The following is a 23,527-nucleotide window of genomic DNA, read 5'->3' on the forward strand; positions in this document are numbered from 1 at the left end:
TGGAATGTTTTGGAAGGAGCGCCTTATTAAAGGTTTGGCTCCAGAACACTGGCCTCGTTGTTTCCTTCTGAAGACAGAGGAGTCTGTTCTCTTGTGTCTGCCTTTCCCTGCTCGATTCCTCTTCTGAATCATGCTCCAGCCTTCTGCTACCCAGGCAAACCAGGAGTGTGACAACACAGGGAGCCTGCTGTGATGTCACATTCTCTGGTTCCTCACAGCTGTGGGTGGGAAGGAAGGAGGCAGCACGTCGGCAGGCAGGAAGTGGGTGGGAAAGAAAAAAGATCTGCCTGACTGTGAGCCCTAGATTTCTATCGGCCTGCTTAATTGTCCACAAATACGTCCTTCTCTTTGACTTTCTGAATGCTTTCATTTGCCATACAGAAGACTGGGCTAAAACTCTCTGTCAGCTGCCTTCACGGCTTTCCACAAACTTTTCTCTTTAGTGTTGCCAACAAAAAGGCTTCAAGTACCGGGGCTGAATCCCTGGTTTATTTTTTACCTGTATTTCCTCATGCTATGCTGTCTTCCATGGGCATTTGTTAAAATTTCCCCTAACTCAGGCAGTAAAATGAAATCTGAACCTTTCACTCGTTTGTTAAAGAAAAGATCTACAAATTTTCTGCGGCATGGATTTGCAGGTAAGATGATGGGCTGAATTTGTATGTTTTTGCTAATAAATGTATTGTTGCCCCTTTCACTCGAGCAGTAACCCATTATCTGGGTCTAGGGCTGAACAGTTTCCATTAGGAGGAGAAATTGATACTAGCCAAGTATTTCTTTTGTTTAATCCTGTTTGTTTAAGAAGAGTGAACAAAGGCCTGTTTCTCTGAACACAGTAGAAACAGACAGCAACAGGCGGTTCCCTTGCTTATAAATTCCCAGGTCTGCATTTCCAGTCAGTTCTGTGCCCAAAGAGCGCGCTATCTCTTTCTGTCTCTGCTTCCCACCCAGGGCCACTCTCAAGACTGTTTCTCTCACTTTCTGCTGGTTTTCTCCTCTGTCACACACAGCTTGCCTAACAATCACCTAGCTCATGCATTTGCAACCAGTCCCAGGATAATGCCTCACACTTCATAGTTTAGCCCTGCTTTGGCCTTGCCATGTGGGCCATTGCTTTGGGTGGTGGCTTCTTTTGTTTCCAGCTACCTCACTACACAGAAAGGGGTTCCAGAGATCCTCCTATGAGTGGGGTGCTTAGCTTTAAACAGGTCTGTGATTGTCCATAGATCAAAGAGCCACATGCTAGCTGTGATTAACACCTTCAAGCACAACAGTCTTTTACAGGAAGTGAAAGCCCACTTCATAGACTATTTGAGCACTTCAATACACTAAGTAATAACTTTCTAGGCAATAATGTGCCAAGATGTAAGATTAGTCAGGATACTGGGGTACCTTAAGAGTGTTTTTAAGTATTTGGACTAACTTCATGATCTGTCTACTTATTGTTAATACTTGAGGTAAGCCACACTGGTGCACGTTCTTTTCCTCCAGTACAGTGTCTGCACTAGAATTTGCACTGCTGCAAAAAAACCCAGTGTAGATGGGCCTTATTTACCCATACAGTGTTTCAGAGGTGATGAGCAAATTTACAAACCTGGCAAGTGTGAAAGCTCAGGGTCAAACAGAACACCTAGGTTCTTTTCAGAAGGGGCGTGTGTGTGTATATATATATATACACACACATACCCCCCCCCATACATACGTACACACACAGAGAGAACACAAGCTAGCTGCCCTTTTGTTGAGCAGTGACACATTTTGATGGATCAGTGCCACACCAGGAGAGAAACTGGTGCTACAGACCCAGAGTATCTTCTAGAGTAATTCACCAATTTACAAAATGTCCTATTTATATTGAACAGAGGTGGCCAAAACAACATCAAAACTGAACTCTGGCAACTTTGCTTGCAGAAAGCCCAACTAAAACCTGACTCTGTCAAACCCTATCTCTGTGACCCACCTTGGACCTGTGTCTTCTTTGCTCAGTGCCCACAAAGTCTGTTCTCATCTCTTGACTTTTCCCTGCACTTTTTACCAGAGAAACCTCCTTAGGCCAACAGCACTAGCCCTTGGACTCATGTTTTCTACACTAAATGTGGACTAGTTAGGTGGCCCTAGGCAATCACCTCTCTCCAGTCCAGCTGCTCTGCAACGCAGGTGTGTCTAAACTGCAGCTAGGAGTGGGTAGACAGGCTATTTTTAGTACACTAGCTGATGTATCTGTCTATCCAGGCTGGGAGGCTCACTCCCAGTGGTAGTGTAGACATTCCTATAGAGAACTCCTCACACAGGCTTGATTATAACCAAATGCGCAATGAAGCCAGCTCTTCTGCTACTATCAGTTCAGACAAGAGAGTGCTTAACCCACACAATCCCCTTAGGTCACTGTCTGGAAGTGGTTGTTGTCGCTGGGTCCTCTATGGGCTTGTCTACATGCAAAGTTGCCATGGTTTAACTAGAGATGTGATTTAAAATGGATTTAGTTAAACTGGTGCAAAAGGCTGTGTGGACATGCTTACATAGATAACACCCTGGCTAATGCTAACTTAGCTAACCTGCAATAATTCAGTCCTAAATGAAATAAAAATGTGCACATAGAGATTTGTAATGGTTTAACTAAATGAGCTTAAATACAAGGTTTAAATTAAACCAGTGTAATTTCTGTGTGTAAACAGGGCCTATGACTAGCCTTTCTATGGAGAGTTTCATATCAAGCATTTGCATTAATCACTCTTAGTATGCATTTCATTCACACTTTTGCCACAATGCTATTTATGAGGTGGAGTTGGTGATGTGGTGGTTGAGGTTTCTGTCTGTACATGCTAGTAGAATGTAAATTTTTTGGTGTGGTGAGTTGAAGGGAAGTTACCATGGAGTAAGAAGTCTGAGGATGAAGTAATGAATAAATAAGAGGGCTGAACAGCTGAGGGATTACATACAAAAAAAATTACCTTAAAAAAAGGTTAAGTTTTATGTGTAGTGAGGTAGCTGGAAACAACAGAAGCCACCACCCAAAGTCAAGCACTCAAAAATTAAGAAATGCCAGAATTAAGGTTACATGTGTAACCTTAATTTAACCCCCTTGTGGATATGCATTAGGATATAGTCTAATTACATACAGGCTCCATATCCTAGTCTCCTGAGATTTTCAGGGAGATGGCAAAAGGCAGATCCCTGATAAAGGCCCACTCACCGGCAAATTTTGAGTTACTTCTCCAAAGCATGGGGATGCTAGACCTGCTCATTATACAAGTTGTAAGATTGTTTTAAGCCTGTCTTAAAATCATTCTATTTTTTCCTAACCTTGTTCTTAGAAACAGATGAACTGTTTTTGCTGCAGATTTAAAACATAAATAAATAAAAAGTCAGCCTTCTGCAGACACCCGGCATGGGAAATTTCAGCCTGCATGGTTAAAGTTTGACAAAGTTACAAGCAACTGAAAACAGAATCTTATAATGGGAAATGTCCAGCAACCTTAACTACAGGCATTGCTGCCTGCAGTCAAGCTCTCATCTGTATAGAAATGCATGGGAGCGGAGAAAGACTGACCCTAGGGAGATGCTGCAGTGGAGATGTCTGCAGCTGAGGGGTCTGTATTGGCAAAAGAAATGATTGCAAAGGTGGAAGCACAACCAGAACTAAGTGCCTAAGATGCTTATGAACATTTTTTTTCTTGGGTTTTGGGAGCTGTCCTAGGGTGATTCCCTCCCAGGCGCCTTCCACCGTCAGGCCATGGCACAAAAAGTGCACCCAGCCTCTGGTTCCCTTTGGTTCGGCCTTACAAGGATGATAGTTTCTCAGTGTTTGATATAAAACCATTGTATACATGTTCCCCAAGAGCTCTGGAGTAAAACCATTCTCCAGCTCCCACTGTAAACACATAAAGACCGTAGTTTTCCAGTCCCCTTTCCTGGGACATCGTGTCCAAGTCCCCCAGCCAAGACTCAATAGCAGCACTTTGTTCCCAGTTCCTTTTGCCCCAAATCCAGGGTCCCGCTCACCAGCCCATCCATCTGAGAGTGACCAGACTCTTTTAACCTGGCCCCTCCCTTGGGGCAAGCGCACCCTGCCCCCTCTTGGGGCGGGATGAGGGTAATTATCTCCCCACAACTGAGCCCATATGCTCACCCCAGGGGTGTTCCATTCCCCATGTCTCCTCCTGGCCTGTGAGTCCTATCCCTGCCCTTGTTCCAGGCTCAATTTCCCCAGACCAAGCTGGAACTTCACCTTTTTCCTAGGGGCCACTGCCTAGAGTGATTGTGGTAAAGTGAGGAAACTTCATTTGGCACTTTAAGGTGGATCCCTGGGGAACACAATACAGTAGACTCCTGCAGATAAATCTGCTGTGAACGTGGTTTTGTATATATATTGTGAGTATGATGTGGGAAATATTTTCACAGGTTAGATATAACTTCATGTATAAGTGGCAGAACTGAGCCATAGGCGGGCTATGTAATGTCACCCCTTACGAAGCCATTCGAAAACTGTGAGCTCCAGACACTTCCCCATCTCCCTCTAGAATCTGGCAAAAGCCCAACCCCCCTCATGTAAAACATTCTCCTAAAGAAATCGCTTAGACCCAGAGTTTTAAAGGTATTTCGGCCTCTGCACTCAGTGCCTCAAGGCCTAACTGATTTAGGGGCTTAAATCTCATTTTCAAAAGGGATTTAGGCATGTAAGAGTCTAATGGGATTTAGGCTCCTGAGTGCATAAATTTCTTCTTAAAATGAGATGTAGGCTCCTAAATCAGTTAGACATTGTAATGTTAGCACAGCAACACCTACATCAGTGGTGGGCAACCTGCGGGCCGCATGCAGGCCATCAGGGTAATCTGCTTGCGGACTGTGAGACATTTTGCTGACGTTGACCGTCTGCAGGCACGGTCCTCCGCAGCTCCCAGTGGCCGCGGTTTGCTGTTCGTGGCCAATGGGAGCTGTGCGAAGCTGTGGCCAGCACATCCCTGCGACCTGCCGCTTCCCTCAGCTCCCATTGGCTGGAAACGGTGAACCGCGACCACTGGAGCTGCAGGGGGCCATATTTGCAGACGGTCAATGTCAGCAAAATGTCTCGCAGCCTGCAATCAGATTACTTTGATGGGCCGCATGCAGGTTGCCCACCACCGACCTACATACTTTTAAAAATCGGGGTCTTTGTCTGTTTTGATTGCTGATTCTTTTACATTTTAAAAAAAATCATGATCACTTAGAAAAAGAAAACAAATCTGTGTATTATTTGGAAAGTTGTAAAGCATATTCTGATTTTGGAATGTGTAGCACACCTAAAATCTGCCTATGCACATTGTAAATCAGGCTCTTTTAGCCAGCTGCATAGATGTTATAAATAGTTGAGGCGCTCCCCCTGGTGGTTATTAAGTATAAGTCTGCCTTGGGTGAAATCAAGCACATTAAAATGTAACAAGGCAGGTAAATGTGACTTTTTGGGTAGATTGAGCTCCTTGAGTCTAACAAAGGGAACTTTAAGGGGTGACTTGATCAGTTGATAAATACCTATATGGGGAACAAATATTTGATAAGGAGCTCTTCAGTCTGGCAGAGAAAGTTATAACATGATCCAATGGCTGGAAGTTGAAGCTGGACAAATTCAGAATGGAAATAAGGTGTAAATTTGTAAGAGTGAGAATAATTAACTCTGGGAAAACTTACCAAGTGTTGTGTGGGTTCTCCCCCACTGGCAATTTTAAAATCAAGATTGGATTTTTTTTAAAAGAAATGTTCTAGGAATCGTTTTGGGGAAATGCTATGCCCTGGTTTGTACAAGAAGTTAGAATAGATGATCACAAATGTCCCTTCTGGCCTTGGAAGCTATGCATATTTGTAAATCAGCTGGAAAATAGAGTTCAACAAAATGATCTGAACATTACAGAAAACCCAAAATATTGTGGTAAATATATTATGATTCCTTATTGAGTCTTTTCCTCTGATAGATAATCTGGGCTGTTAGTACAGCTCACTTTGAAGTGTTTAGCCAGATTGCCTCAAAATTTTTGATTTTAGCCTATGGAAGAGCTCCGTAGTGCTCAGATACTCAGGACCAAGTCTGCTGAAATTCGACAGGCTCTCTGCTACCTAGGTAGCCTAGTGCCAGCAATTGTCACTGAAAAGCCATACATAGCTACTGCTTCAATATTCCGTTGAAAACTATCATCTCGAATGGATACATCAAGATACTGTGGTGATAAGGGTCATTACAATACCTAGACATTTTAGAGGGGAAACAATAATTGGGGTTCTTGTTGGAAGGGAAAAGACTGAATGGATGGGTAGATGAACTAAATTACCCTCTCATCCACCAAAGCCAGGGTTCTAGGCATGTTGGACGGTGCTATAGGGAGTTGCACAGCTACTGTTGCCTGTTTCAGAGGTAAAAGCAAGGCTTAATTAAGCAGGATTCAGTCTTTCAAAGGCAATAAAATTAGCCCATATCTTCTGGCTGAGCTAGAGCATATCTCTTAGAAAGATATCCAGTCTTGATTTAAATGTTTCAAGTGATGGAGGATCCACCACTTCCCTTGGTAAATTGTTCCAATAGTTAATCACCCCACTATTTAAAAATTGACAGGTTTCAGAGTAACAGCCGTGTTAGTCTGTATTCGCAAAAAGAAAAGGAGGACTTGTGGCACCTTAGAGACTAACCAATTTATTTATTTATTAAATTGGTTAGTCTCTAAGGTGCCACAAGTCCTCCTGTTCTTTTTATTTAAAAATTGTGCTTTATTTCTGCTTCGTCATGATTCTCCAGGACCCTTGCAGTGCCGATGTGCTAATGTTAAATTCTTGTGCGATTTGCAGTGTGTGTGAAGCAACACTGATTTAATGACCAACCATACAAATATCTTTCATAAGGTCATTTTAAAATGGGATCATTTTAAAAATATTTTTGAGGAAGACTGCAACAACAATGGTATTTGAAAACGGGACTTCGAATTCCCATCATGCACCATGATTATGAACAGATAGATGTGAGCAAATCCATGATTCTGGGCTATGGATGCTTCCAATTATGTTTTATTATAAAACTGCTATTGAGATGCATGTTGCTTTGTTTTAATTTATATGTGTTTTTTTTTAGTGCTTGTTTTGCAGCTGGGAAGTGCTTATGGTGCATTCCGCTTGCTCTTTTCCATCCTATTATGCAGTATTTCCCATGTAGTCCATTTGATGTGTCTGTATATGTGTCTGAATTTTATTTCAGAATTTTTATTACCTTGTCAAAATGATTTTGACTTCCCATTTCCACTTTATAATACCAACACCTTCTTACTGCAAATGTTGAATGTATTGAAAATGTCATTTACCAGGAAATGTCTCGGTTCTTTCTTTCTTTCTTTCTTTCTTTCTTTCTTTCTTTCTTTCTTTCTTTCTTTCTTATTAATCTTCTCCTGTAGTACATCACATATTCATTATCTATCTTTTCTGTCAAAGTTGGAGTAAAAATTTCTCTCTCATTACATGCACTTAAAATCTTAAAGAAGAAAATCCCATGATATGGATAATTTAAACTTGGAGAACATTTAAATTTGAAATAATTATACATTACAAACTGAATTCCAAAATTTCTGTTGTATTCAGTGCCTGTCTTCTGCTTCAGTGTACAGAGTACTCAGGCTGGCACTGGCAGAAGCCCTCCACTGAAGAATATTGTCTTATTTTGTTTGCTCATAAATTTTAATTTATTCTATATCTTAGCTAAATTTTCACTTTTAATGGTGTAATGAAAAAATGCTACTTTTAATGGAATTACATTAAAAGTTAATGTTAAGTCTGTTGCTTTATTTTTAGTGTTTTGTTTTTTTGTAGTTTGTGAGCTTCCTCTTTATGAAATATGTTCCGAAAATGTGTCAAGAGTCCAGTGTTCAGGATTAGGATGTTGCTTCCATAAACAAATTTGCTACAGGAAAGCAGTGCCATGTAAGTATTTAGAATAGCAATATGATATACTCCAGATCCAAGACCTTGTTTGTAATTTTAAAGTGACCTTAACTCTTCTTTTGTGTACTTTCCTCAAATCTCTCATTCCTCAGGCGGCAGGATTTGGGAGCAAGTTATGAGCCTCTCCAAGGCCCACTGATATGAACAAGAGTCTTTCCGTTGACTTGGTTAATATCAGCGTGTAGTTGAAACTTACCTACCTGTTTTAATGTGCATATTAATCCACCTATTTTAAATTTAAAAATATTACTAGATCACAAATACATGCACATTACTCGAATTGGCAATGACATGCACAAGGCAAAACGAGCCTTGAATGACCTTATCTATGATGGGGATCTTCAAATACTGGTTTCCCACATTGAATAAAAGTTGCATTTAAAGCTTTGCATGTATTACAAGGTGTATTAATTTTAGCTGTGCTAATTATGTATGGTTGCTCATGCAGTTTGGTAAAACACTTGAAATCACATATAAAGGCCTTCACCACTGTTTCATATATTAATTTGGCAAAGGTGTCCCCTTGACTATAATATATTGTGACAGACTCAGACCAGAAGAATATAAGAGAGTGCTGGAAGGCAGGTATATCAGCCTTCAGAATGAGCAGGCTCTTGTTCCCTGGATAAGCAAACAAAGGCTACTGCAGGCCTATTAAGACACCTGACGCCAATTAATCAGTTAAGGGCGTTAGGCTAATGGACACAGGTGGAACCAATCAAGGTCCCACTTACACTGTTTAAAAGCTCTCCTTCTAGTGCCTTCCAAGAGGCTGAAGTGAAAGGAGCTGGAGGAGAAGAAGCATTGCTGAATCCTGAGGTAAGGGTGAAGCTAGGAAAAGGGGACCATGGGGGAAGTGGCCTAAGAATCAAAGGAGTGTCAGTGGTGAAGGGAAAGCCACCAACAGCTGCTACCATTAGGGTCCCTGGGCTGGAACCCGGAGCAGAGGCCATGCCCGAGTTCCCTCCTGCTCCCCATACTCTACAGAGATCCCCTGGAGAAGGGAAGCAGGACTCGGTCCAGGCAGGAAGCCGAACTGTGCCTACTGAGCTCTAAGGAGGGTATTCCCCCTTCCCGTCTCCCATACTGGCCGGTGATGAAAGTAACTCAATAGGCTGTGACTCTTGCTGCTACACTGAGAAAGGGAGGTTAGGTTGGGGCCTTATCAAGTTTCTGAGGCAACTGAAACCGCCCAAAAGCGCGGGACCCACCAATACAGGCTCGGGACTTTATCACAATATGTACTAAAATAATATGCATTATCTGTACCATATATACAATAGTATGCATTAAGCACAAATAACATAGCAGTTATATAGCCTAAATTGTCCTATATCTTTACTATAATCCTCTTCTCTTGTGCTAAGTATCCTATAATGCCTTGCATTCGCTGAAGTAAGCTTTGGCATAAGCAGATTGGAAACTTGTCAAAATCAAGATACATTTGTTCTATGTCTTAGTACAAGGTAGGGAAGGAACAGAACAAGAAGTTAGGGAACTGTGACAAACAGGTTGGATTTTAGAGCCGTGTAAAGAGATGTATAACTTGTCAAATCATCAGATAAAAAATACCAGCTGAAATGTATAACTTTGGGAATACACCTTCTGTGTAAGGTGAATTAATTTCACTGTATAAGATGACTTTCTGAAAACTGGTGTGGTATAAATCTTTTTCCTGTACTACATTATTACTGGTTTATAGCAATAAATTCAATGGACGTTGGTTATTTTGTCTCTTGAGTATAATGAACCAAAGTGTGGTCAAGCAATTGACTATACCATTTATCAACAAAATGATCTCCACGGATCTATGCTGACAGGTAGTGGTGTGCCAGCTTTCCCTAACTGTAGGTGTGACACAATATATGATTTTTGAGGGAGACACTGCAATCCCAGATTACATAAGAAATCCCCGCATGTCAGATCCTAGATACTAAATTATGCCTGTTATTAATCTTTGAGAAATCTGCTAATTTGGAGAAGAACTAAGGATTGTGGCCATAGCTGTTTCATCCCATTCAGCATTATGTTTAGGCTTATATTCTGCAATTAGTACACTGAATTTTTTAGATTTATTTGCATTTCTGAGAATTCAGCTCTGGTTTCAGCTTCCTCTACTTAAAACCACAGCACTAGAAAATGGCATGTTAGGAATGAGAGAAGTGTTATGGACAAGATAGGTAGAAAATAACATGGACAGAAAAATCATAAAATAGGATTGCAAAAATGTAAGGAAAAAAATTTGAAGCACATACTCAATGGGAGGGAAAAATCTTGAAATGACTAATGCCAGAAGACATAAAGGTGTGAGATAGTGGGCTGAAAATAGCCTCTGCCTCTATGGTGGTTGTACTCCTGTAATACAGTCTGTTTCTACGTGACTGAGACCTGGAATGTTGTGTTATGAGGACCTTGTTATCAGAAAGACATGGTCAAAGGTATGAGAGAGATAAGGGGGGTGAGGTAATATCTTTTATTGGACCAGCTTCTGCTGGTGGAAGAGACCAGCTTCACAAAACTCTTCTTCAGGTCTGGAAAATATTAATCAGAGTATCACAGCTAAATACAAGGTGGGACAGATTGTTAAGCATTAGGGGTTAACATATGTTGCTTGAGATCACATAAAATGAAGTGGGCAATTAACAGCTCTGCAGTCATAGGAGAAAGGAAGAGTAGGTTACAAATTGTTGTAATGAGCCATAAAATCAGTGTCTCTGAGTGTAGTATGTTTAATGTCTAGCACAACCTCCTTCAGAACACTAGCCTTGCCACCATGGATGTCACCTTCCTGTACTTCAGTGTCCCTCACCAAAAATATCTACAAGACAATGTACCCCACTCAGACATCCACCCCAAACACATCATCAAATTCAACCATTTCATCCTCAGCCATAACAACTTTACATTTAACAACACACACTTTGTCCAAACCCTGGAAACAGCCGTGGGTACTAGGATGGCTCCCTGATATGCCAACCTCTTCACAGACCACCTTGAAGAAGAATTTCTGGACCAATGATATACCTAAGATACGCAGATGGTGTTTTCATCCTCTGGACAGAAGACCTAAATTCCCTCAAAGATTTCCATTGCAACTTCAACCACCACCACCCATCTATCAGACTCTCTCTGGAACACTCCCTCACCAGCATCAACTTCCTGACACCAAGATCAACTTCACGATGAAACCTTTCAGACAACTATATACAAGAAACCCACAGATCACCACACCTACCTCCACAGATCCAGTAACCACCTCAGACACACCAAGAAATCTGTTATCCACAGCCAGGCACTTAAATACCACAGAATACTGGGGCAGACCAGCGATCCTTCTAGTCCAGTATCTCATCTTCTCACAGCAGTATCTCATCTTCTCACACTTTACCACAGCAGGAGATCTCATCATGAAATGGGTCACCAACATACCTCAAGAGAACCTGCTTTAATATATTTAAAAAAACCCACCTCCAACTGCACACCCTAATTGTCACCTACCACTTCACAGTGGAATGCATACGGGGGATCATCAAACAATTATAACCCATTGATTAGTGCCCCATCTGGAAAGACCTCTTTATTGAACCTTCTCTTCTGGTCTTCAACCCCCACCCCCACCCCCACCCATGCCAATTTCATCACCAGAAACAAGCTCCCCATAGATCAGGACAGAAACTCAAAGCAGCACCAGACCCTGCCAGAACAACAGATGCAAAACCTGCAAACATCTCTCCAGTGCTACAAATAGCAACACCCCTCATAACACACCTTTCAAGATCCATGGGTCCTACACACCGTGTGGTGTGCTGCATCATGGACCAGATCACCAACATACCCTGAGAGAACTTGCTTCAATACAGAAATAAATCTCCCTCTGACCACACACCCCTAGTTGTCACCTACCACTCCACATTGGAACCCATACAGGGTATCATCAAACAACCTCAACCCATACTTGATGGGGATGCCATCCTGAAAGAAATTTTTCCTGAACCCCCTCTTCTGGCCTTCAGACAATCTTCCCAGCCTCTCAAAGCTCATCAGACACAAGCTTGCCACAGACCAGGACACACCAACTCAGTGTTCTCTACAAGAACAATAGATGCAAAACCTGTAGACATATCTCCACTGCTACAATGATCAATAACCCCAGAATACACCTTTCCAGATCCATGGTCCTACATATACCTGTAAAACATATGGTGTACCTTATCCAGCACATCAATTTCCACAACTATGTGTCTGAAACCAGACAATCACTACACTCTCTAATGCCAGTCACACAGAAAAATAAGACAAAAATGCCCTATTTTACCCAACAGCGAATACTTTTCACAAAGTGATCACTATATATGATCTCTCAGTCCTCGTCCTCAAAGGAAACCCGCACAACACCTCTGAATGATGAGTCTTGGAACTTGAATTCATATCTCTGCTAGCTACTAAAAATTCTGGACTAAACAGAGAAACTGGTTGTATGGCTCATTTCAAGAATTTGTAACCTATTAACCCTCCTTTGTCCTATGCCTGCAAAGGTGTTAATTGTCCACTTCATTTTACATGATCTTTTGCTACTTATGTTAACACCTTTATGTTTAACAATCTGTCCCACCTTATATTTAGCTGTGACACTGGCCCAAAGAAGAGCTCTGTGAAGCTTGAAAGCTTGTATCTTCCACCAACAAAAGTAGTTCCAATAAAAGATATTACTTCATGCACCTTGTCTCCCTCACATCCCGGGACCAACATGGCTACAATAGCACTGCAAACAATGATGGAAAATGGTCAAAGGTATTCAGAGAGGCAATAATGAACTTTTTAATGGGATGATGCATTGATTTACCATGGACGATTAAGCAAGCTAAATATGAATAGCTTGGCTAAGTGACAACTAAGTGTGAGAGGAATCTGAAAATACTACAGAAAAGTTTAACACCAAGAAGGGAGAGGATTTTTTTTTTCAGTAATAAAATGGAGAGGGAGTATGTGTGATAAACAGGGGGAATGAAATGGAATGTAACTAAGAAAAGGGACATTTGGGATCCATGTTGAGAAAAACTTCTTGATAGTGACATCATTTAGCCTGTGAAATAACGGGAGTGGTGGAATCCCTTTTACTAGGTAGATTTTAATCTAGACTGGACAAAAGGGTAGTAAGCATAGAGCTGGAGATGGTCCTGTATTAACCGCGGGGGGTGGACTAGCTGACCTAATTTTCCATTTCTAGGTTCTTTGCACTAGAAGGCTCTCTGGCCCTACATACTGTTCGTTTTTTACATGCTTTTATCTTCCTCCTTCTCTTCCTCTTTGTGAAACAAGCCCATGTGTGTTTGCTCCAGTGCTTCATCCTGATAATTTGGTCTGCACTTTGTGCAAAATAGCTTTTCTACTTCTCCCTGTTCATTTTCAGTGACCTAGGGATCTATGCTCCTCTGTAGCAGCTGGGCCACTATAACCTTGTGGATTTTTTCCTAGAGGTGCGGGCGGCAGAGTTCAGGATTCAGTAGAAGCCTTGCTAACGTAGGCCTCCTGACAATGTGCTGAACTGGCACATCCCCTTCTTATTGGAGCTGACTGGAACATTTTCAACAAAACAATTTTTTGTTGGAAAATGCTGATTCATCAAAATTGAAATTTTTCCCTTGAATATCTAATTGTACAATAATTTTAACTTCCAACAGAGTTCTGTTCAGAATAAACTATTTCATTAAAAATTGGTTATGGGTGAGTGTATATACATTTATTGTGATACCTTGGGAATTCAAACACATTGCCATCAATGGCTACTGTATGTCTACATGTCTGAGAAAAGGCATGAAGGGGAATTCCTTTAGAAACTGGTTGCATTTTGAAGTTGCTTTCATGTCTTATTTGCAAATCAAAGGAGAGAGGTGAAGAATAATCCCTTAAAGTAAACTAAACAGGATTCTTAGTTTAATGGCATCAATATTCGGCAGAAAAATCCAGACTCCAAACAATAGCTTCTGAGACCAGCTGAGTGTCTTAGACCTTACAAAGGAGAGCATATACTGGCTGCGAAAAGCTGCTGCTATTTCAAAGATTAGTGCATGCAGCTAGTACAGCACTCTCCATACTGTTCCTGTATTTAATCTGCAGGCTGTCCCAAGTAGTAGTTGAAGAAGAAGAAAAAATCTGTGAGAGCTTTAGATGACACTAAAATGCAATTATTTTTCAGCATACATGCAAGTGTTCATCATCTTGATACTACTCATCATGGGATCCTTCATTTTATTTGTATTCCACAGGTGAGTACTTTGATATTATAAAATCAATTTAATTGTTTCACTCAGACAATATAAAATGAAAATGCCCCATGACTTGATTCAAAATACATGGGAATTTTGCCAGATGCTGAGTCATTTGATTTACAGGCAAGTCTGTTAGTCGCCCAGGGAATGTTCAGTGAACACTACTGTGTTTCAGAGAGTTATCTATAGTATGAGCCATGACAAAACTATTTTGAACACCTTAATCTGCGATGTAAGCTTGATGGTGATTCATTGAGACTAACTCCTCTCAGTCCTGAAGAAAGGGTGACAGAGGTTGATTACAACTCCATACCACTTAAGGAAGGATTGAGAGAAATGATAGATACTTAATCATATCTAGAAGACTTGTGGCATTAAGGAAGTCTGGGTTAAATCCCTCTTTTTTTTTTAAATCCACATGTTTAGTGGCCTATTGCTGGCTGACATTTTAGGGTGGGAAAGGATGGTAAAAACACTGGACCGGGACTTAGAGGATCAGGGTTTTGTGCACAGTGCTGCCATTGTCTTGTGATGTGACAAGTAACTTTACGTCTCCATGTGAAGTTCTCCATTTGTACCTTACCTAACAGGAGTGAGGAGACATTTATGTCCCTCTAATGTTTGTGAGGGACTAAGATGTTATGGTGATGTGGGCCATATGAGTACCTAGATAGAAAGCTGAGGAGAAGGAGAAGGCTGTGCTCCAAGAAGTGTGAATTTAAATTTAGAGAGCCCTGTACCTGTTAGGTAAGTATAACATCAAACTTCAATACTTTTAAACTTGTTTACTCGATATAAAACCTAGAAATATAGTACACATAGGGTCTGTAATAAATAACCAATTTCTTCTGTTTAGAAAGGGCATTAAGAGACTTTTCAACAAAGCTGTCACCTCATCAAAAGCTTTGTAAGCATCTAGAATATTTTGTTAAACCCGATCACTTATCAAGATGTCACTTGCGTTATTTGGCTCACGCAAGCAAATCAGCCTTGAATTGTTAGTTGCTCTATCGGCACAACTCACTTAACCTTGGTTTTCTGACAGATTGCCTGCAGCTTCATTAATTATAATCTAGGAACAGAGACGGGTAAAGAAAAAAGAATCAAACAACTCCCTGATGTTTTTAGATTTATTTTTGATGCAGCTAGTGTGTAGGAAATGATATGATTTGGTACCTAAGGTTCATTTGATCCATTAAGGCAAAACATATCATTATCACTCAGTGCCTCAAGTTGGAAGGGTAGAAAATTAGACAATTAAGGACTCAAGTATCAAAAGAGAAGAAACATAAATACAATGGAATGATCTAAAATAATGAAACACTTTTGGTAATTCCATTTATTCTGGGGAATGCTTTTGCAGGAAGGGCCCCTCCTCTTGCCCCATTGTCTTCTTTTGCAGTGGCATCTACAGCCTTCTCACTGTTAAGAGAAGCGGAGCATTGTCATGAATTCTAACCTAAAGGGACTGATCACATTTTTAAGAAGAATGAACATCAACCAGTTGAGAGCCTTATATAGTATTCTCCCCCATTCATTCAAAAAATGCCAACCTCTCAGGTAGCTTCTCTGATAAGTTCTAATAGAGGATTTTTCTGTGAATATACTGAGGAAAATACTCTCTGCCATGTTCAGTGGGTGGATGGCAAAGAGCTTTCTTTTTTGTCAATATTCCCCTCTTCCATACAAGTTCTTCACTGGGAATAGTAACACAGATGGCTGGATTTGCTGGTCTGTCACATTCACTTGATTTTTTAAACAGGTGGAGCATGATCCAGAATTCCTGCTGGGTAGGGGAAGTCTCCACTAGTGTAAAGCTAGTGGAGATGACTTCCTCGCTTCCTACACCAGAGCAGCACCACCTGGCATGGGAGGTTGAGAAGGGTATCTTGGGGACAGGGAGTGGGAAGGCAGTGGGGAAGAGAGGAGGTATGGTGGAGCAAGGCTCCACTGTGGTTGATTCCCCACTGACGTAATGTCCCCGAGGGATCTTATACTAGAAGGACACTGGACCAAGATCCTGCCTGAAGGTTTCTGTGTTGTTCCTCATGCTTTAGACCTTACTATGGTCACGTGTAGGGATCCTTAATCAGAAAGGCTGAACTAGGTTCGGCTGGTCGCGGTTCGCCGCTCCAGGCCAATGGGGGCCACGGGAAGCGGTGCGGGCCGCGGGACGTGCTGGCTGCCCTTCCCGCAGCCCCCATTGGCCTGGACCAGCAAACTGTGGCCAGTGGGAGCCGTGATCGGTCAAACCTGTGGATGCGGCAAGTAAACAAACTGGTCTGGCCCTCCAGGGGCTTTCCCTTGAACAAGCTGTGGACCGGCTTTGAGAACCACTGGTATACACAAACTGCTAGGTTATTCAGCTAATAAGCTCCTGGAGAACCATTGAGAAATACCCCTTGTGATTAATGTACTCGGTGGCTAGGTGGTCCGGTGCCAGAATTGGACTGTGCGTGCCATCTATCGCTCCTCTGCAGTTAGGGAAGCCCATTTGTGCAAAGCTATCCACAACGTCACACACGTTGCCCAGAGTCACGGTATTTCGGAGCAGGATGCGATTAATGGCTCTGCACACTTCCATCAACACGACTCCAATGATCGACTTTCCCACTCTGAACTGGTTAGCGACCGATTGGTAGCAGTCTGGAGTAGCCAGCTTCCACAGTGCAATCGCCACGTGCTTCTCCAACGACAGGGCAGCTCTCGTTGTCGTGTCCTTGCATTGCAGGGCTGGGGAGAGCTCATCACACAGTCCCATGAATGTGGCTTTCCTCATGCAAAAGTTCTTCAGCCACTGCTCGTCATCCTAGATGTGCATCACGATGTGATCCCATCACTCTGTGCTTGTTTCCCGAGCCCAAAAGCAGCATTCCACTCTGGTCAGCACCTCAGTGAATGCCACAAGCAATCTTGTGCCATAGCTACTATGCATGGCGAGATCAATGTCACACTCCTCTTGCCTTTGTAGTTTAAGGAATAACTCCACTGCCACTTGTGACGTGTTGGTCAGAGTGAGCAGCATACGGGTCAGCAGTGCAGGATCCATTCCTGCAGGGTGCGCAGTACACAAACCGTTGAAAGATGGCGCCAAATGCGGACAGAAGCACAGGGATTGATGGGAAGCGAAGCAATGCATCACAGGGCATTGGGACTGGACCCAGGATGCCCCATGACCTCCTCCGCTTTCCCACAAGTCTTAGCGGCAAAAGAGAAAGAGGTGCTCTGTGGGATAGCTGCCCAGAGTGCGCCGCTCCGAATACGCTGCAAGTGCCGCAAGTGTGAACACGCTATTGCGCAGGCAGCTGTCAGAGTGAACCACAACAGCGGTTTCCCTTCTGCGGTCTCTGAGCAGCACTGTAACTGCCGGCTCTGTCACTCTGCTAGTGTAGACGTGCCCTAAGGTTCCTTTTTCTTTTCCACCTGCGAAAACTTTCCCAACCAGAAAGGCTCTTCAGGAGGAAAAGCAGGGAATAAAGCAACACAGAGTTTTTAACCCAGTGGTTTTCAGACTGTGGGCCGTGACCCAGTACTGGGTCACGGAATGTAAGGCACTGGGTCGCAGCGGCTCAGTCCCGTAGGCGGTGCAGCCCGGCTAAGGCAGGCTAGTCCCTACCTGTTCTGACACTGCACTGCGCCCTGGAAGTGGCCAGCATCAGGTCCAGATCCAAGGGGTGTGTGTGTGTGTGGGGGGCATGGGGATCCACGTGCTGCCCCCACCCCGAGCACTGGCTCCACACTCCCATTGGCTGGTTCTCAGCCAATGGGAGCTAGGGGACGGGGGTACCTGCAGGTGAGAGCCACACAGAGCACTTGTGCATGTCCGCCTAGGAGCTGGACTTGCTGCTGGCTGCTTCCAGGGCACCAGGACAGGCAGGAAGCCTGCCTTAGCACCCCCACTGCGCCGCTGACTGGGAGCTGCCTGAGATAAGTCTGTGCCCCAACCTCCTGCTCCAGCCCTGAGCCCCTCCCCCCCAACCCAAAGCCCCCTCCTGCACCCCAAACTCCTCATCCCCAGCCCCACCCCACAGCTCTCACCCCTGCACGCCAACCCTCTGCCCCAGCCCTGAGCCCCTCCCGCACTCCAAACCCCTCATCCCCAGCTCTGTTGGGTCACGGGCATCAACAATTTTCTTCAACTGGGTCAGAAAAAAAGTTTGAAAACCGCTGCTCTAACCAACGCCTCTTTGCCTTCATCCAGAACCATAATTACTAGAGGGAATCTTTATCCATTACAAACACTTGTACAAAAACTAAACATACATCTTTACGTACCTCCCGTGATACCCATATTATGAGTGTGCTCTCCATGTAGTCAGAACATCCTTGAGGCAGGGCTATTATTTTGCCCAGCCTCTTAGTTGGGGTTAGAAACCTGCCTAAAGATGCTGAAGTCGTGCTGATAAATACTTGTGGCCGATGTAGTTCATTAACTCCACCTGGAATAAAGGTAGGTGGAGTCTTTTCTGGAGGGAGGACTCTAGGGGGCTAGGACTGGGGAGATTGAAACCTTAGGGACAGCCATGCTCAGGGAGATGTATGTTATGTTGCTGGTTTTGTATTACCAGTTAAGCCAGACTTAAGGCAGGGAGGTGAATTGGGGCATTGTCTCAAGGCCTGGGCATTGTGTTGCAGAAAAAGAGGAGTCTCACCTTGTGCAGTACCACACTGACACAGGGTGGTGGTAATACTTTGCACTGTTCATCTTCAAAGCACTCTATAAATATGAATTGCTAATCCTCCTTCCATCCCTGTGAAGTAGAGCAGTTAGTATAATCACACTCCCTCCTCCACAGACCCAGAAACAATGACTTGCTCAGGACCCCAGGGGGAGTTGTTTCTGAGGCAGAATTAGAATGTCAGCATTCCTGGTTCAAAATCCCATACTCTAAGTAAGAGATAATGCTCCTTTCTCTCCCTGCGCATAGTCTGAAGTGTGCTGTTAAACTAACAGTGCTACAACAATTAAATCAGGAAATCATTTCATTTAGCTTTCTGGTAGAGAAGAGGAGAAGAAATGTGCCAGAACTATATCCCACTGCTACTTATTTTAATGAAGAAGACAAGGAGCAACAACAGGAAGGAAAAATTAGCTCTGATGATTCAAAAAGTAAGGCCATATTTTTATTATACTAAGTATAATGAATGTTCCTAGGCACTCTCTTTGCATGTTGTGCAGTAGTGCTGCTTGAAAAGTAAAAGAAATCAATGTATAGAAGAATGCTAGGTAGACGTAAAAGCATGAGATGGGGCAAATGGAAAGGAGGGTAGGGGAACAGAGTTGGAGAAACACGTTACATTGCAAACACTTAAATTAGAAGCTCTCCTCTAGCAGCACGGACTCTGAAGCACTTCTAGTACTGACTAGCCTAGAGGGCAAAAGACCAGAACTGGGAACTGACCCAAGTTTCCTGGTTAGTGCACAGCATTACCATTGGGTCACCAAACGGGCCCAGTCTGTAAAATCATAACAAATATTATGGCTGCATTTCAGCTTTCCTGTGGCTGGGCTGTGGCAGTGACTGTTAATTTTTTTTTTTTTTTAATTTTAATTTAGTGCTCTCAAAGGTGCCATATTGTCAGCACGGACATCACAGTCCACTACTGTGGTGCCATAGGGTCTTGATCTTTCCCTGGGGGAGGCCTGTTCTTTTTAAAACTTTCACTTCTGAACCACCAAACAGCTGAGAAATTCCAGTTACTCATTGCTTGAAATGAGTTTGTTCTCAGTCAAGTGACTGTCACCAAAACACATTGTCAGACTTGGCACTAACTGACAAAGCTCCATGGACAGTTTCAATGATGTCACTAGGGCAACACTTGCATAGCTTCCCATGCCAGTCAAGCATTATTTAATTTGAACTGATACAGAGACTGAGTTTCTCTCTTTCACCTAGAAGTGGTCCCTGTATGTTGCTCAAAGGGGATTTGTGGTGAAGCTCATATTGCCACTGCTCATGCTGTATATCTTCTGTGGCTAAACTCTTGCATTACATAAGCATCAAGCTGAGTTTAAAAGATTACCTACTGTATGTTTAACTATTGCAAGCTGAAGTGAGTAATAAGGCTATTGCTATTTTTATAATGCAATCTTTTTGCATAAGGTGAAAGTTAAAATGCTGGCAAAGATGAATGAAAGATGGTACTGGAAGAACTGGAATAAGAAAAAAGAAAAAAAGATCCAATTGCCGTATGGAGTTGTGGTATTGTACATTCCTCCATTTTGCGCAGTGTATCGTATGGTATAACACTAATTAGAGCCCTCCTAAAATATTCCTTACAACAATACATTTTGTTTAATATTTCATTATATACTTTATTTAACATGTCATAACTGGCCATAGGGGAGAGAGACTTTTGGAAAGTGTTTCTTGGTCAATTAGGAGTAATTCCCTGTATGAAAGAGTTTTTAAAGCAAAACTTCCAAAATTGGTTGTCGTTGTGTGTTGACTTCAGTGGGGTTTGGACCAGGCCCTTAACTAGGAGTTCTTGGGCTCAGTGGTGTCCAGATGGCCACTAGAACCTGCACTTTACTGTTACAATATTAAACCAATTTCTCTGTGGTTTGGGGGGCATTGTGACTCTGGCCTGATTTTACTACAAAAATCATCCTTTTAAGTATTCCTTGAACACACATGTGTAGAGACAGAAAAAGCACCATTAAAATGAATGGAAATCAAGAGATGAGTGTTTTTTCATTTTGGAAATGTTTTCATTTCCGTTCAGCAAAGTCTTTCAGAGGGCAAAAGGTGGGTTTTAAAAGTCTCTTGCTGATACTAAATTTCTTCCTTGTGGAGAACTGTCAATTTGTTGTTTGGTTTTGGCTCAACAGTGGTTTAAGACACACACACACACGGAAAAGAGAGAGGATAGAATAGCCAAAGATATAAAAATCCTGCTCTGATGCTATCTCTCATGCTTGCAGTTGAGTCAATGGAAAATCACCAGTCAGGTCAGCAGACATGCACTTTGATCTCTGGACCCCGTCTCTTTTTCCTGATTGGGGATAGCATCAGTATTTCATGTTGGGACAGGGCTACTTAAACTGTCTTAGACTGTTGTGCTGGTCGTGGCAATGATATTGTGAGGTTTGATACTTTCCAGAGTTGACTTAGAAGCCAAAAAGATGGTGTAATGGTTGCAGGACCAGCTGCATCTTTCCCCCGCCCCCCTCTCAGAAAGCATCCCTTCAGGTGCCCAGCCTCATACATTTATATATCTTGGGACAGAATTTTGCAGTTCTCCCATTCCTCAACCAGAGCTTGGGCTACGGTACCTTGTGTATCCACGGTTGTTACCGCATAGGTCCGACTGAATTTGGGCACCTTCAGGTGTGTGACCAGTGGTACATAGTGATGAGGCAACCTTATTAAGCCAAAGCATAGTCTATTTTATCAGTTGGAATAAAGCATTAGAGAAAAAAGGATTTTAAAACAACTGCCTACGTGCATGTCTATCTCTTACCTGAAACTCAGCCTTCCTGTGATAGTGACCTAGGCAGGCCTAGGTTCTCCAGACACCCCAGCTTTGCCTCAGACTGGTTCCCCTGAACAACTAGAATCTTTGAATCTATGAAACTACTGTTCCTCTCTTGAGAGTGTGTGCTTATTTAAATGCTGCTACAGTTGTTCCTTGCCATTCATGCACCTTTTCCTTCCCTGCTCAGAACCAGTTTTATAAGTTGGGCTTGAGACAGGGGCAAAATCATCAAAGCTAATAGTTCTGGCATTGTCCCTTAATAACTCAAAAGTGTTAATGGAGAGGTGGCTGCCTTGAACCATATTTTTCTTTCCTGCCTGTTTTTCCAGGCAGCCTCCTATTGCAATAAACCAATATATTCATACAGTAAACATCCCAATAACCAGGCCAACATGCAGCATTCATAAATTATCTCAGGACGGCTTCAAATAAATCAGTAACAGGGTTGCCTCTGTAGCACTCCTCGGTGGCCCGTCAGGGCATGATTCATAGAATCATAGAATATCAGGGTTGGAAGGGACCCCTGAAGGTCATCTAGTCCAACCACCTGCTCGAAGCAGGACCAATTCACAGTTAAATCATCCCAGCCAGGGCTTTGTCAAGCCTGACCTTAAAAACCTCTAAGGAAGGAGATTCTACCACCTCCCTAGGTAACGCATTCCAGTGTTTCACCACCCTCTTAGTGAAAAAGTTTTTCCTAATATCCAATCTAAACCTCCCCCACTGCAACTTGATTCACCCAGTTGTGGGTCTCCGCTGGCCTGTCACTGTCTCTGTGAGGCCCTCTGTCCTTTAGTCCTACCTCTTCTAGGCTGTTAAGGTCCAAAGCAAATCAGAAACTAAAAACATGACTCAAAAAGGGTTGTCTGATGAACCTTCAGTAGGACCCTGCCCTTCTAATTAGGACTTGTCTCAAAACAGTCCATGCTTCTGTTGATCCACAAGGATCTGGGTGTCCCTATTGGCAGGGGCTTATCTGCCTGGTAAGCTAGCTCAGTCTCTGTGTTACAACCAGGCTTCTTTCCCATCAGGAGAAGTGGATCTCTACTCTCCTTCCTGGTCAGCAGGGCTGTACAGAGGTTTTTGCGGACCCTGGGGCTAAATCTGAAACTGAATCCCACCCTTCCAAAAATTACCTCTGAGGGGAGGCTCGGGGTGTGCGTGAATGTGTGTGCACCCTGCACTCACCCCTGTCTTGTGGGGCTGGACCCAGATTCCTGCTCCAGGCATTGTGACCTGGTGTGTGGGGTAGCAGTGCCACTCAGGTTTGGCCTGATGGAGGGGTGGACAGGCCAAACCTGAGTGGCGCTGCAACCCAGTGTGCCAGGTCACAATGCCATTTGGTTTGGGGGCCCTCTCAAATGGAGAGCCCAGGAAAAACTGCCTGTTTTTGTCCCCCGCTCCCTCCGGGCGGCTCTGCTGGTCAGCCCTGAAGTGAGCTAGGTCTGGTCCTTTTAACTCCCCTCTTCATACCTGACATTTTGGTGCAGGTGTAGCAGGGCAGGGCCAACTGTATCCACAGGCTCTCCTTAACCCTCTGGCTGTCAGGGTGGGGCCCATCTGCCACAACACACATGGTTAGGGAAGAAGAACACAGTGGGTCCAAAAATGACATGCAACGGAGAGGGAATATCCAAAATTCCAAACCTTAAATCTTAAATGTTTAGCATCCAGCTGATCTAGTGGGAGTGGTCCAGTGTCCTCAGTGGTCAGGTTGTGACTTTATTTATATATATATAAAATCTCCATAATCCCCAGAGTCCACAGCCAAAGACATTCCCAAGGTGAGGGTGATGTGTGTTATCTCCCAAAGCTCCTGAAGATGCTAC

General features: G+C 43.2%; 1 long non-coding RNA gene across 1 annotated transcript; it reads left to right on the forward strand.

Annotated features, from left to right (window-relative positions):
* The first annotated feature begins 581 nt into the window (after positions 1 to 581).
* LOC140904937 (uncharacterized) lies at positions 582 to 20,473 on the forward strand. Its single transcript, XR_012156684.2, has 5 exons — positions 582 to 638; positions 7,819 to 7,929; positions 14,147 to 14,216; positions 19,211 to 19,329; positions 20,324 to 20,473. It is a non-coding gene; the product is annotated as an uncharacterized LOC140904937 (long non-coding RNA).
* Positions 20,474 to 23,527: the final 3,054 nt, after the last annotated feature.

Source organism: Lepidochelys kempii, chromosome 1, assembly GCF_965140285.1.
Source record: "Lepidochelys kempii isolate rLepKem1 chromosome 1, rLepKem1.hap1, whole genome shotgun sequence".
In the NCBI taxonomy this organism is placed as follows: Eukaryota; Metazoa; Chordata; order Testudines; family Cheloniidae; genus Lepidochelys; species Lepidochelys kempii.